The 15007-nt window shown below is 46.6% G+C and overlaps 2 non-coding genes across 2 annotated transcripts; both read left to right on the top strand.

The window, feature by feature from the left end:
* The first annotated feature begins 11258 nt into the window (after positions 1-11258).
* On the top strand, positions 11259-11330 carry TRNAH-GUG (transfer RNA histidin (anticodon GUG)). The gene has a single exon. It is a non-coding gene; the product is annotated as a tRNA-His (tRNA).
* Positions 11331-14289: 2959 nt separating this feature from the next.
* Positions 14290-14361, top strand: TRNAH-GUG (transfer RNA histidin (anticodon GUG)). The gene has a single exon. It is a non-coding gene; the product is annotated as a tRNA-His (tRNA).
* Positions 14362-15007: the final 646 nt, after the last annotated feature.

Raw genomic sequence — 15007 nt, 5'->3', positions numbered from 1 at the left:
TAATGATGCGTGTCCGATTCTTGCCTGACCAAAATGCGAATGGTAAGCTGCAGAAACGCAAACTCGTGTCATTGATAAGCACACAGTGCCTAGTTCGAGCCGATCTGCAGGATATTGCCCGTGTGCCCTTGTTTTGCGGCTTTAGGTTAGCAGCGTGCGTTGCATGTCGTCTGCCAGCCAGCCGGTACTGTGTGGATCGGGCCAAAACGATAAAAACCCTTGGGTGAGCAGCGGTTGTGTTGTCGGATCTAACCATCAAAGATCAGATCATGGGTTTTCACCCTGAAGATCACGTTCGAACAAACTCCAAGCAATGCATTCGTCAAGACAACGACACAAAATACGCCATCATTGCCAAGTATAAGCAACAATGGGGCGTGAGTTGCCTGGACTTTTTTTAAAACAAAATCCAGTCTTTTTTAGCCTTTGGATCAACATCCAACAACCCCCTCCTTTCCTCTCTCTCTCTTCCTCTTTCTAAAAATTTGCAACAAAAATTCACCATGGTCCAAATAAAGATTGCACATGTTCAAACAGGCCTTTTTTGGCGATTGAGATTGTCAAAAATTTCCAAACAAGTAACTGAAAATTAGCAAAAACAAGATAATGACATGGTCCAAGTAAAGTGCATGCAAAAATACAATAGAAAACCACAAACTGCGGTGCTTTTAGCTAATTTATTATGCAGCAATGTTCAGACAAACGGGAGCTGCGCTACCATCTAACTCCGGCTACAGGATTTTACTCCCGTTCTGTATTCGATCGTGACCTTCTTTCTCCACGGGGTCTCGGCAGTGGCAGAAACTTGGACTTTAGCCGCATGGATGTTCAAGCCTCTCAGGTGCTCGGCGAGCTGATCTTGTATCTGCTTGATGACATCCACGTGTCCCTCCAGGACCATGCACTCGAGAATCATGTTCTCCGCAATCCAATCCATGGTGCGCCTAGCCTCGCTCAGTCTGGTTGCAGTCCGGAGTGCGGCGGCGGAAGCGTCGTCCGGAGTGGTATCTCTCTCCGGCACTGCAGCGTCGGTTGGCGGCGCCGTCCCAGCCTCGATCGTCAGACTCTGTGACGCCGGCGGAGCGACGGGAACCTCCACGTGCGGTGCCGTCGCGGTGGGGCTGTTCAAGTTCAACGGAGCGGGTCCATTGGAGCAGGGGCGCGTCGGCGTCGGCGACGGACACACGCCGCCGGACGGGTGCATCTCCCTGGAGTCGCCGAGGAGGCTGACGCTCTTCATGGACGCCACTAGCAACGCGTGCGAGGCGGCGGCCTCGCTCTCGAAGCTGACGACGGCGGGCGGACCCACGGAGGCGTACCGGATGGCGCCGAAAGGAGAGAAGGCGCCGATGAGGTCCCCGATCCCAGTGCCTGGCGGGATGGCCTCGATCACGATGGTACGGCCGCCGACCAACTTCTCCGGTAGCGCCATGGCTAGTTGCAGTTGGTATGCTCTTCCTTGTCCTGCGGTTTGTGATCGATATATGTACAGATTTTCTGCTTGGGCTTGAATCTAGTCGTGGAAGTAGTCGTGTAAATATGGCAAACACGGTGGCAGCCGCCTGATCGAGTCTCAGGATTCCAAAAATACACAGAAATAACAAGAACTCCGTCTAGAGTTTGGGTAAGTACCAGGGGGAATTTACTTGAAAAAATACATACCAAAATTCAAAAAAAAATACATAACCTAGAAACAATTCCCATGAACTACAATCTTGACAAATTAAACAATAGAAAACGTCCCAAAAGTTTTTTCTTTATCAAAGAAGGGTTCCCCCTCCAATTTTCATTAAGGGAAACCATCAGTCGAGCTAGAAGCACCAGTTCACCCTACCATGTTACTACTAATAAAAGAGCTATAGAAACGTCTCAACAACAACATCATTTGGGCGCATTTCCGAGGCAACACCGAGAAATGTCACCACTAGAGCAAATCAAACATTAAACATAACCAGGAATAGGCCACTATAAGTTTAGACACGATCACCATTAGACGTCCCAAAAGATTAAAATCGTCCCAATTTTCTTGCAGATTATTTGAAACAAACATGGTTTTAGTGTCGGGCAAGACGACATGCACCACATATATGGGCACATACAACGATTATGACAAGCTCGATTACATGCACGAAATTGCTCCATGGACGACATGTGCTGGCCGACCTGCGGACGATCAAACAATCCAGCGGCCCTTGCAAAGTCAATCATACGCATGTGTGGCTGATTTAACCTGTCGTCTTAGAATCGTCTGAAAAAATCGTGTGTATAGCAAGAGTCTTACATGCATGGTCACCCAACTAGATGGAGAAGGCCGTGCCGACGTGGCCACAAGCTTGAGCGTCCGGAGCGACTCTAGTATATCTAGGTCATGACCGGCATGGACCTGACATGAGTAGCACCCTCACCTCTCTCGCAACCCCCACGTCAACGTCTCCAGCCGGAGCGAACAAGTAGAGGTCGACCAGCGCGTCACTCGAGAACGATCGGCTGCACCGAGAGCACTGTCGTCGGCGGGCAACAAGGGTGGTGACATGGTAGCCGCTAGGAGGGAACACTGCCTATAGTGGTGCTTCAGCTGTTCAACACCACATTGTCCGTAGTCTACAACTCCCGCTGCCACGTTGGGCTCGTCTTCTAATAGCTCTAGCATGCCATCGTTGAGCCAGCCTTCCGTGAGTGCCTCACTAGCTCTGCCTTCAGATAGTAGGGTAGTAGTCGTCTAAATGTTGTTGAGGCTAATGATGCGAACTGTTGGAGGAAGCCAACATGCTTTGCCACTGATCTTGGAGCCAAGCGAGAGGACCTTGCTGCGCTCCGGCCAGAGGCCATGTCGGAGGAAGAGCACGTCTGCGTAGAGTTCATGGAGCACATCGATGATGATAGCATGCTACTGGTAATGATGTAGCATGATCAAGGCTCACGACTGGCGGGTCGACTAGCCCGTCAATGGTGATGCGATGGGTGGTGATGCCTTCCTACATGCTCCATGGACGTGGGCAAGCAAGGCGGCATTTTTCAACCTCGATGAGTTACTTTTATTAATGATTGGACTTCATAAAGCATATGTATTAGTACATACTAGCAAAAGAGTCTGTGCGTTGTAACGGAAGAAACGTCCCTAACCCAATAATCATGACTCAAGACCCCAATACAACTTCCTTTTTTTCTGTGCGACGTTTTGTCAAGTCATGCATGTGTTGTTATTGATGGTTTCTTTTGTCTTCAATCTGATTTTGATGAGGTGTTCATTTGCAACACGGATCGGCCTCGGTACGGAAAAATACGGATTGTGCGCTATTGATTAAAATTACACCATAAATAGAATTTTAAAAATATCAAATAGGTAAAATAACATCATATTTAGATTGTACACAACACTATTGATTAAAATTATACCATAAATAGAATTTTAAAAATGTTAAATACGTAATATAAAATCATAGTCAGATTTTACATATTTTTCTAATCAAATTTCATATAAAAAAATTAAAATTAGAGTTACGGTTTCAAAGCTATAATTTTTTAAAAAAATATTTGTCACTTATAGTTGAACTGCGGACTGATAAATAGAAATGGCAGGGGTTTTTCCAGAAAATATGAAAAGCGATTCGTTGCTTTACTTTAAGTATGGACTACGGGTTTATTTCACAAAAACACAAGGGGGTTTCTAAAAACTACAAAAAGTGATTCGTTTTTGTCACTAAAGTCCGGACTACGGGTTGATTCCAGGAAAACACATGTGGTTTTATGTAAAATGAGTGACAGACGGCCAGAGTGCTTTATTATTAGATAGAGATTTCCTCCTTTATAAGGTATTAAGACAATGAGAAAGTTGGCTAACTTTGATAGTATATGGCCTCCAACCATTGAACTAATCCTCGATCGACACTTACACAAGCTACATGCATTTCTAACCGATCCCCTGTAAAATAGAAACATTAGTGGAGTAATATACTCCAGTAAGTTTTCGTCGGTTCTAGCCGATTCTCTAAACTTAGCAGAGTAAAACATAAATTTACATAAATTCAACCTAGTTTCAACCAGAATTTGGATACATTTAAACATAAATTTAGCATAGATAGTCTTGACCACTGAACATTAAACATAAATTCAAACTTAAACTACACTAGACTACTCATCTTCATCGGCCATAGTGGAGGTCGAGCCAATCTTTCCTCGACAGGCCACCGCTGGTGAGACATGGGTCCAGGCCGGTGCCATCATCGTCGCAGTCGAGGAAGATGCTTTGCCACTCCTCGACGATGAACTCCTCCTCGATCGCCGCCCACTTTGCCGCCTTGCACCTCGTCTTCGGAGATGACAATGACCTCCCCGTCATTGTCGGCGAATATCTCTCGCTCCGCCTCCACGAGCTCGGGATGTTGGCGGCAGAGGTCCTCCATGTACGCCTCGAGGCAATCCCCCGCCTCTCGTTCCTCCCGAGTCATCGCCGGGCTCACCACACCCGAAGCCGGCGGGACGAGGTGGACCGGCACCGTCCCAATCGGGAAGTTCAGCCTCGCGGTGGAGCCGTGGAACTGGACTTGCCACCGGTCGTATCCCATCGCCACGAGCTCCGCCGTGTGGAACGACTCGACCCACTTCCTCTTGTGGGTCTTCCGGTCGGTGATCTCCGCCACCCATGTCCTCCACGCGCACTGCCGGACACCAAGGTGTGTCCTCTGCGGCGACCGCGGCGGGGGGGGGGGGGGGGAGCTCCGGGAAGTCGACGAACCGGGCGGGGGCGGGCGGATCGGGCGAGCGGTGGCGGCTCAAAGATGCGCCACTAGAGGACAAACCGCGGGCGTGGTGGCGCGGATCCACGCTGCGGATCGGCGACGGGGACCTCCGGCCACCGCTTTCGGCCATTGGGAGGAGAGGGGGCGGCGGGGCCAGGGGAGGAAGCAGAGGAGGGAAAAGAGGGAGATATTCTTTTACTCAGCCGCCGAGTGGTGGAGTAAATATAGGGAGATTCGCGCTGGCTGAGTATACGTTTTACTCAACTAACGCCGATTGGGGATATTTTACTCGTCTAAACGGTTATTAGGGATCGGCTAGAAATGTACTAGGAGCATTAGTGCACAACAAAATACCATATCATAGAGAGAGAGGGCAACAGATAGACATATGTAGCACACTTGACATACATAAGCTGATGATAAGGCAAATATGAGGATACAGGGCGCACATGCATCATGCATGCATGGACTCGTTGATGGCATGCATATACACTTTAAAATGCAGAGGAGCTCCAAAATATGCATGCATACCAGCAGACAGCAGACGAGAGAAACTATATATATAGATCACGGCGGACAACATTGTTCTAAAAATTTGAAGTGTTTAAGAATCAGCGCCTTGGAGTTGGAGACACTAATTATTGTGTGGAACCAGCGCCGACATCAGTTCCTTGAGCGGTGGAGGCCGGCTGACGATAGATGGTGGGCAGGCGATCCTGGGGGCAGCCGCCGAGCCCGAGGAACCGGGGGCGGCGGTTGATCCGCAGCGGCTCGGCGCCACGGGACAGAAAATCGCGGCGCTCGGCCATCGTGAGCTCGTGTTCCCTCCTCGCCTCGTCGGCCGTAGGCGGGGACCACGTGCCGCCGTCGACGAAGTCGCTGAGCTTGTACCTTCGCGTCGGGCGCTCCCAGCCCCAGCGGTACTCGTACGTGTCGGAGTCGTAGTCGAGGAGCTCGTCGTAGGGGTCGCCTTCCTCGCGGGGCGGGGGCGGACGCTTCAGGCCGGGCGGGGTGACGTCGCGGGTGCGCTTGCGGCGGGTCTTGGTGTGGTCGCCGTCCTCCTCCATGGCGCTGGCGATTAGGGTTTGGGTTTTAGTTCAGATACGAAGATTGCAAACGGAGGAGAGCTTCTGCTCTTCCTGCTGTATTTATCCGGCCTGGCTCATGGATACGTACCCAGCAGTATCTTTACTCTTACCGATCCGAGCCAAAATTGGCTCCAATCCGAGTCCAAGCAGTATCTTTACTTCAATCCGAGTCCAAAATTGGCGCGGAGAACTTTCGCCACTAGTTTGGCAGCCCAATCATGCGCACGCCTAACTGTTTTCTGGTTTCCATCTTTGTGCACACCAGCCCGTCCTTGATCCTCCTCGAACCAGATACATCACCGGTACCGGCAGGAACGTTGGCTTGTCCACGGCAACCATCGCGCCGGCGGCGTGCTGCTCCTCGTCTGTATCTCTCCACCAGGACGATGTCCGGCTTACCGCGTCGCTGCAATTGCCCTGATGCACGCCACACCCACGGCGCCCTGGCCGTACCCACGGTCAGGACTCAGGAGGAACAGGGGGTTGTCGTCTTTGCCGAGGAGCAACAGCCGCGGCACCGAGCGCCGGGACCTGGGGCTGGTTGACCTTGCCGTACTGCTGGACCCTAGGTACCCACACCACGTGACGGCGTCGAGGTGGCCGGCGAGAGCGTGGGCGGTGCGCCAACGAAGCCGCAGCCGGGGGCGGGCTCCATGCAGTGGGGACACTCGATCCTGACCAGGGACTCGTCGTCCAGTACGCGCAGGGCCGGGTTCGATTCTGCAGCCGTTCTTGCACGCCTTAGCACTGTCCGCCGGGCTAATTAAGATACGGTCTAAACCATGCCATCGTGAAGCTCCAACTAAGCCTGGTCGCGATGACACTGTTGAGGCCTTCTGCATGTAAGGGCAATAGGGCATCTCTAGATGATTCCTTAAAACCGGCTAGAGGAGTAAAAATTTCGGTTTACTACTTTAAACTGGATCTAGCAATTCCCCGATCCCCTAAACCGGTTAGTTCTTATATAATGGGAGATGCTTAGTGAGGTGTTTAGAAAAATAAACCGGATTTTTTCTGAAGCACCAGTGCCTATTTCTATAGAAAAGGCGCTTTTGTTTTTGTCTATCCTGTACAAATAAGCACCAGTGTTTAAGGAAATTCTGGTTTATTTCTCTAAGCACCTCCCATTGTATAAGACCTTAGAGGAGTAAAATATTTACTCCAAGCGGCGGCCAATGAGTAAATGTACACCCCACACGCCGAGTAAATCCCCTCTCCCACGGGCTGCACCCATCGACGGCCGCCGCCGCCCAATCCACCTACGCGTCGCACCCACGCCTAGTCCGTCGCACGCGCACCGGTAATGATGACTGGATCTGGCCAACGCCGCCCACCTCCCCCTTCCCCTCCTCCCTCGCCGCCACCCATCCTCAACGCTCGGCCGGCGGATCCACGTCGGGGAGGCGCCTCCTCCTCCCGAGCAGGTGGCACACCAACCTTCCCCGACCTCTTGCCGCCGCCGCCAGTGCAGAGATACCACGTCGTGCAGCAGTGGCTGTGGGGAACATGGGTCACCGAAATCTACGACCGAGACACTGGCAAGACCCACTTGTTGGGATCCTTCCACTCAGCGGAGGCAGTGGCGGGCGTGCATACGACATCAAGTCGGTGCACTTTCCCCCGGGATATTTGTTGCCACCGGAGTTGCCAATGGACCGCCGGGTGGGCACCACACACGAGAGGCAGGAGGACTGAGAAGCCCACGAGCGTCTCGCGGTGGATCAAGCCGATGAGGCCTACATGGCGGAGCTCCACCAACACTACCTGGAGCGTGTCGAGGCGTAGCGCCGCCTGTACGCAGAGTACATGGCGGTCAAGACCAAAGTCATGATCTATCAAGCGATGAAGGTGACGACGGCAACGACGGCCGGACCTAGTGATCGGCGGTTTGAGCAGGGCTGAGTGGAAGGCGGCCGAGAAAGAATCAGACTATGTTTTAAAGTTTCAAATTTTGTTTTAAGTTCTATGTAAAATATTTAGGATTTGCACCCAATGTCGTTTAACTATGTTTTATGTACTAGTTTGAACCTAATTTAGCACCGAATTTCTGTTCATATGCCTCTCAAATTTTTTACTCTGTTAAATTTAATTTAGGAGTTTGGCTAGAAATGAAATTACTTTAAAGTTTACTCGGGTTTACTCAAAAATTTAGGAGATCAGCTAGTGATGCCCTAAGCATGTTATACTTAATTATGTCTTAATTACAACGTTATTATTTATCGGCTCGTTTCGCACACTGTAAATTCTTGAAACCAGACACGCATAGACTACTTACTCCATCCGTCTAGGCGTGTAAGTCATCTTACGAAAATCAAGTAATCCCAAAACACTTAGATACGGTACATTAACTCCTCTACGTTTCTTGTTTCGTGACATATCAACCAATAAGAGATGTGACCGTGCATGCTTTCAATGACTTGAGATTTTCAAACATGACATGCAGTGGTTTATTCATTGCATGCAATGCTATTAACTAGAAAAAAAATTAAGTTCTCTCGTTTTCTCTCTATCTTGATCGCGATGCACAACCTAAAATGACTTATACACCTAGACAGAGGGAGTATCAAGTATGTCGGTTTTAAACCAAATGGAAGCTTATATTCAAGGCGCCTGCTACGGCCAGCCGGCTAATACAGAGAAAGTATCTGGTAGAAACTCTTCTTGAGTGAAAGGATGGAAACTAGAACCTGTGCCATTGGATCGAAAGTGTACGTTGCCGATTAAATGATTGGGGGCGCGGCTGGAGATGCGCTTTACCCGGCTGCTGGAGCAGCGTGCCGGCGGGGACGAACTGGACGGCGGGCTTTGCAGTCGAACCAAGATGCCTCCACGTTCCTTTTCTGCATTTCGCCCAACACCCGCTCTGCTGATAGCCCCGCGCAGCAGCCTCCTCCTCCCCAGCTCACCGCCTCCGGCCACCTCCGCCTGCGCCACCGCCCCCCAATGGAACGCCACCATCAGAGACCGCCTCGACTCCGGCCTCCCGGCGGCGGCCGTCTCCGCCTTCGCCGCCATGCTCCGCGCCGGCGCCCGCCCGGACGGCTTCACGCTCCCGCTGCTCAACCGCGCGGCGGCCTCGCTCGCCGTCGCTGGCCTCGTCGGGGCCGCCCACTCGGTCGGCGTCCGGACCGGGTTCGCCCTCAACCTGTACTTCTGCAACACCCTCGTCGACGCCTACGTGAGGCACGGCGCGGTCGCCTCCGCGCGGCAGCTGTTCGACGAAATGACTGCAAGGGACGTGGTTTCCTGGACCTCTCTGATATCAGCCTATGTCGGCACAGGCGACCGACGGGAGGTGTCCGGATTGGTGACCAAGATGCGGATGGACCGGTGCGAGCCGAGTGCGGTGACGCTCGCCGTCCTGCTTCGTCTGTGTACTGCCGAGAGGGACGTTCCTGGGGGGAGACAGCTGCACTGCTATGCGATGAAGAGCGGTTTAAGCGAAGAGCCGCTGGTTCTCAACTCAATACTGACGCACTTGAGCAGGACGGCGTCTGGCTTGGGCGACGCGGTGAGGCTGTTCGAGCTGTCCCCTGGAGGAAGAGATGCGGTTTCTTGGAACATTATAATCTCGGAGTTTTCGTCGCAGGGGAACGTTGCTCAAGTCATTGACATGTTTGAGAGGATGAGAAGAGAGGAAGTGTGTCCAACCTGCCAGACCTTAACTGCCCTGGTTGCTGCATTTGCCAAGCACAGGTGTCTTGAGCAAGGAGAAAAGCTCCATTGTTTCGTAATTAGGAGCGGGCTTACTGATCCAGTCTTGGTGGCATCCTTTCTGGATTTCTATGCTAAATGCGGTGAAATGGAATCTTCCGCCAAGTTGTTTGAGGAATTCAAGGGAACAGGCAGCTGCATATGGTCAGCCATGATGTGGGGTCTCATCCACCATGGGCACTTCTTACAGGTAGTCCATCTGTTTGGGCGAATGTTGAACTCTCAGCTAGCTATCAATGCTGACATGCTTCAAGGACTAGTCATCAGTTACATGGAATTAGGTGCTTCGCGGCTAGGTAAATCAGCTCATGGATACATCATACGGAACAGCCATGCTGCACAATATGAGAATAGTTGTTACTTGGAGACATCCATTGTTAAATTCTATGCTAGATGCGGGAACATCCATTTGGCACGCCGGTGCTTCAACAACATCCAGCAGAGAGACATTGTCGCATGGAGTTCAATGATTGAAGCGTACGCGATTCATGGCAATGGCAAGGAAGCTCTGGCATTGTTTGACCAAATGCTTGCGGAAGGAGTAATGCCAAACGGAGTGACCTTCCTGAGCTTGCTGTCAGCATGTAGTTACTCAGGGCTTGTTACTGAAGCTCGTGCATTGTTTGATTGCATGGTTAGGAAGTTTGGCATCACACCGGAGCTAGGCCACTACACTTGCATGGTGGACATCCTTGGCCGTTCAGGTAACCTAGATGAAGCTGCCCAAGTGATCAGTGGCATGAATGTTAAGCCAGACGGAAGAATTTGGGTGCTCTCCTTGCATCATGCAAAACACATTCAAATGTCGAGCTGGCATCTTTTGCGGCTCGGAAACTTATGGAGTTGGAACCAGATAATGTTGGCTACCATGTGGTGTATAGTAATGTGCAAGCAGGCAGTGGTGATAGATGGCCTGAGGTGGAGCATATTAGACGCTCGATGGCAGTGATGGATGCGCAGAAGGTGCCTGCTTGGAGCTGTGTTGCTGACACCGGTAGCCCATGATCTGTATTCTGCACTGTACCACCGCCGTTTCTCCCATATACATTGCGGTTTTGTAAGATTATATGTGACCAGATAGTCTACTGAAGTAGTGGGATGTGACTGTCAGATTGACCAAGATTTACCAGTGTGGCAGTGTACCAAGGCCTTGATCTGTTAGGGAGTTAGTATTAATATCCATCCAAGCATATGAGATGAGATCAAGTTTTGAGCAGCCTATATACAGTATAAAGGTCGCAAATTAGCGGAGCCAACGTCAGGTGTTGTTTTAGTAGACGTTGGCCGGCTGTTTGCCGGGAGTAAGTGTATGCAATTAGGTTCAATCGAGCAATATTAACACACACAAAATTACAAGTCTGAATTTGGAGCAAAAAGGACAAAATGCCAGCTGATGTAAATAAGCTGCTATTCACAGTTCAAATGTTGTTCAAAGCAGAATTTGTATTGTTCCTGCTCTAACTGTTTGATCGCCTTAAGCTGCTGTTACCGCCTCAATATTTTAAATTTTTTATTTCTGTGAAAATTGCCTCAATATGTTGGCTTGTCTGTTGGCCAAGAGTGACACACACTGTGCCCTCATGCTCTTTTGTGGCCTGTGTCATGCTCTAGTTTATTCACAGGAGTTGAGATAGTGCTTTAAGTTTTGAAGTCTTGAAGAAGTCTTGAAGGAGGTATTTTTATACTTGTAGCTTGGTGGCCCAAAATAGACATGATTGTGGCTGTAGTTTAGTGGTGAGAATTCCACGTTGTGGCCGTGGAGACCTGGGCTCGAATCCCAGCAGCCACACAATTCTTTTTTGCTATTTTTTCCCCACATTTTTTCTTTTTTGACAGTACATTCATTGCAATCTAGATGTCTGATTGCATGTAATTGCTCCTGCATGATGATTAGATTATTCTTTTCATGCAAAAAATTACATCAGCTATTATTATCAGCAGCCACACAATTCTTTTTTGCTATTTTTTCCCCACATTTTTTCTTTTTTGACAGTACATTCATTGCAATCTAGATGTCTGATTGCATGTAATTGCTCCTGCATGATGATTAGATTATTCTTTTCATGCAAAAAATTACATCAGCTATTATTATCAGAAATGGATTTTAACCTGTTTTCAGCAAGTTTGTAACAAGTATATTTTTTCAAAAAAAGAATATAACAAGAGTGAAATGAAGGACATTTTTCCCATCAAGTACTCTGCCACTGTGGCAAGCTTATTAGAGATTTGGATCATTTAAGATCATCGAAAGTCTGCAGGCTAAAGAGGTATATTGCAGCCACACAATTCTTTTTTGCTATTTTTTCCCCACATTTTTTCTTTTTTGACAGTACATTCATTGCAATCTAGATGTCTGATTGCATGTAATTGCTCCTGCATGATGATTAGATTATTCTTTTCATGCAAAAAATTACATCAGCTATTATTATCAGAAATGGATTTTAACCTGTTTTCAGCAAGTTTGTAACAAGTATATTTTTTCAAAAAAAGAATATAACAAGAGTGAAATGAAGGACATTTTTCCCATCAAGTACTCTGCCACTGTGGCAAGCTTATTAGAGATTTGGATCATTTAAGATCATCGAAAGTCTGCAGGCTAAAGAGGTATATTGCAGCCACACAATTCTTTTTTGCTATTTTTTCCCCACATTTTTTCTTTTTTGACAGTACATTCATTGCAATCTAGATGTCTGATTGCATGTAATTGCTCCTGCATGATGATTAGATTATTCTTTTCATGCAAAAAATTACATCAACTATTATTATCAGAAATGGATTTTAACCTGTTTTCAGCAAGTTTGTAACAAGTATATTTTTTCAAAAAAAGAATATAACAAGAGTGAAATGAAGGACATTTTTCCCATCAAGTACTCTGCCACTGTGGCAAGCTTATTAGAGATTTGGATCATTTAAGATCATTGAAAGTCTGCAGGCTAAAGAGGTATATTGCCAATATGGCCAGACCATGCTAAGGCCGAGGATGGTGGCTTTCTTCTTCTTCTTTTTTTTTGAAAAGGAGGATACAATTCTTTTTTGCTATTTTTCCCCACATTTTTTCTTTTTTGACAGTACATTCATTGCAATCTAGATGTCTGATTGCATGTAATTGCTCCTGCATGATGATTAGATTATTCTTTTCATGCAAAAAATTACATCAGCTATTATTATCAGAAATGGATTTTAACCTATTTTCAGCAAGTTTATAACAAGTATATTTTTTCAAAAAAAGAATATAACAAGAGTGAAATGAAGGACATTTTTCCCATCAAGTACTCTGCCACTGTGGCAAGCTTATTAGAGATTTGGATCATTTAAGATCATCAAAAGTCTGCAGGCTAAAGAGGTATATTGCCAATATGGCCAGACCATGCTAAGGCGGAGGATGGTGGCTTTCTTCTTCTTCTTTTTTTTGAAAAGGAGGATACACCCCCGGTGGCTTTCTTCTTATTCCACTGTTTTGTCAAATTGAATTTGAAACTGAATGTGTGAACTCAGTGTTTTGGCAGATGGGAAAATATTTTTTGTGCAATGAGATCTTTATATGATACAGACCTCATATCGATAACTGAGAGATGGGAAACGAGTTTTTGTGCAATGGGAAACGAGTGCTGATTTCCTAGCATTTATTTCTGGATCTGCGATGACCATGCTCTGATCATCTCCATCAGCCATGAGAACAGAGTTAAGCTAGACACATTGGTTACTAGATTAGGAAGAGTTCTGATCATCTAGCTGTAATAACTTCTGTTCTTTACATAAATTTGACTTTGATTTTAAATGCTCTACAGGACCCAACAGAAGATACCCTGCATCTTTAGTGGGAGAAGTCCAAAATGGTTGCAGTTGAGGCGAGGATGGGAACACAGGAGGTATGGATGGTGATGCAGAGGCTTCTCACTATGTACACGTGTTTTATTTTTTTTCCTTGCCACAACTTGCTCAATTTTATGTGTTGAGCAGATAATTCAACTTGCTCAATTTTAACCACGTCTATTCTTCCATGTTTTGTGAGCATAGCCTTTTTTATTGGGTGACAAAAACATTCTTAGCATTAAATTAAGTTTGTTTCTGAATGTTTAAGTGTATAGGTGAGCTTGAATGCTTGATGATCTGTCATAAAATATTTGTGAGAAGATGGATGGAATCTTGGTAGAAAGAATACCATGCTGAAATCTGAAGAATGCACATATATAATTTGCCCTAAAATAACAGGAAATATTGAAAATTTGAAATGTTTTTATGATGGTTCAGGAAATATGGTTATACTCCCTCCGTCCCAAAATAAGTGTCTCAACTTTGTACTAACTTTAGTACAAAATTATACTAGGGCTAAGACACTTATTTTGGGACAGAGGGAGTACTTTTATTTTGTTGGCTACGAGATTAACAAAGAGGGCCTTATGTTGGCTGATCAAAGTTACCCTTAACTTCCTTTTTCCCTTTGTAGGCTGAAGCTCAAGGCGTCAATCAAAACAGAGTAAGAGAATTAGCTGGGAATGGTGCAGTGGTATGAAATTTAAAAGAAGGTAAATATAAAGCTGAATAGCTGGAGCCAAGCATGATGGCATGCAGTCATGCTCTGGTTTATTTACAGGTATTGAGATAGTGGTTAAGTTTGTTTTTGTTTCTCTAGGTTTTAGCATTTTTGATCTAAATGCCAACATCATATCGCAACAGAAGAAAGTGTGTAAAGGTCTTGAAGGAGACATTTGTCTACTTGTAATTTGAAGCTCAAAATACACACGATTGTGGCTGTAGTTTAGTGGTGAGAATTCCACGTTGTGGCCGTGGAGACCTGGGCTCGAATCCCAGCAGCCACATAATTGTTTTGCTAGGTTTTTATTCTCACATTTTGTCCCTTTTCTTTTTCACAGTACTCTTCTTGCACTGCCAGATGATTAGATTATTCTTTTTCATGCAAAAAATCTCAGTTGTTATTAATCTGAAATGGATTGTAACCTGCTTTGAGCAAGTTTCTATGATGAGAATAAATTAGAAAAAGAGTATTTTCAAAAAAAATAAACAAGAGTTTTGCTAGGTTTTTATTCTCACATTTTTCTTTTTCACAGTACTCTTCTTGCACTGCCAAATGATTAGATTATTCTTTTTCATGCAAAAAATCTCAGTTGTTATTAATCTGAAAATGGATTGTAACCTGCTTTGAGCAAGTTTCTATGATGAGAATAAATTAGAAAAAGAGTATTTAAAAAAAATAAACAAGAGTGGATTGAGGGACATTTTCCTATCAAGTACTCAGGCACCGTGACAAGCTTATTAGAGATTTGGAGCCTTTAAGATCATTGAAAAGGCTAAAGAGATATGTTGCCCATATGGCCACAATAGAACATGTCTAGTTAGTGGTTTTTTTACGACTCAAAAGAAAAAGTTAGGTTTTTTTTGCTTCTCTTTCCAATTGTCTAAATAATCTAATTACATGAGTATAATATCCGAATGAAAAATTATCAA

This window comes from Triticum aestivum, chromosome 1A (genome assembly GCF_018294505.1).
Source record: "Triticum aestivum cultivar Chinese Spring chromosome 1A, IWGSC CS RefSeq v2.1, whole genome shotgun sequence".
Classification (NCBI taxonomy): domain Eukaryota; kingdom Viridiplantae; phylum Streptophyta; class Magnoliopsida; order Poales; family Poaceae; genus Triticum; species Triticum aestivum.
Note: the sequence above shows the minus strand (reverse complement) of the source record. Positions and strands in the feature narration are given on the sequence as shown.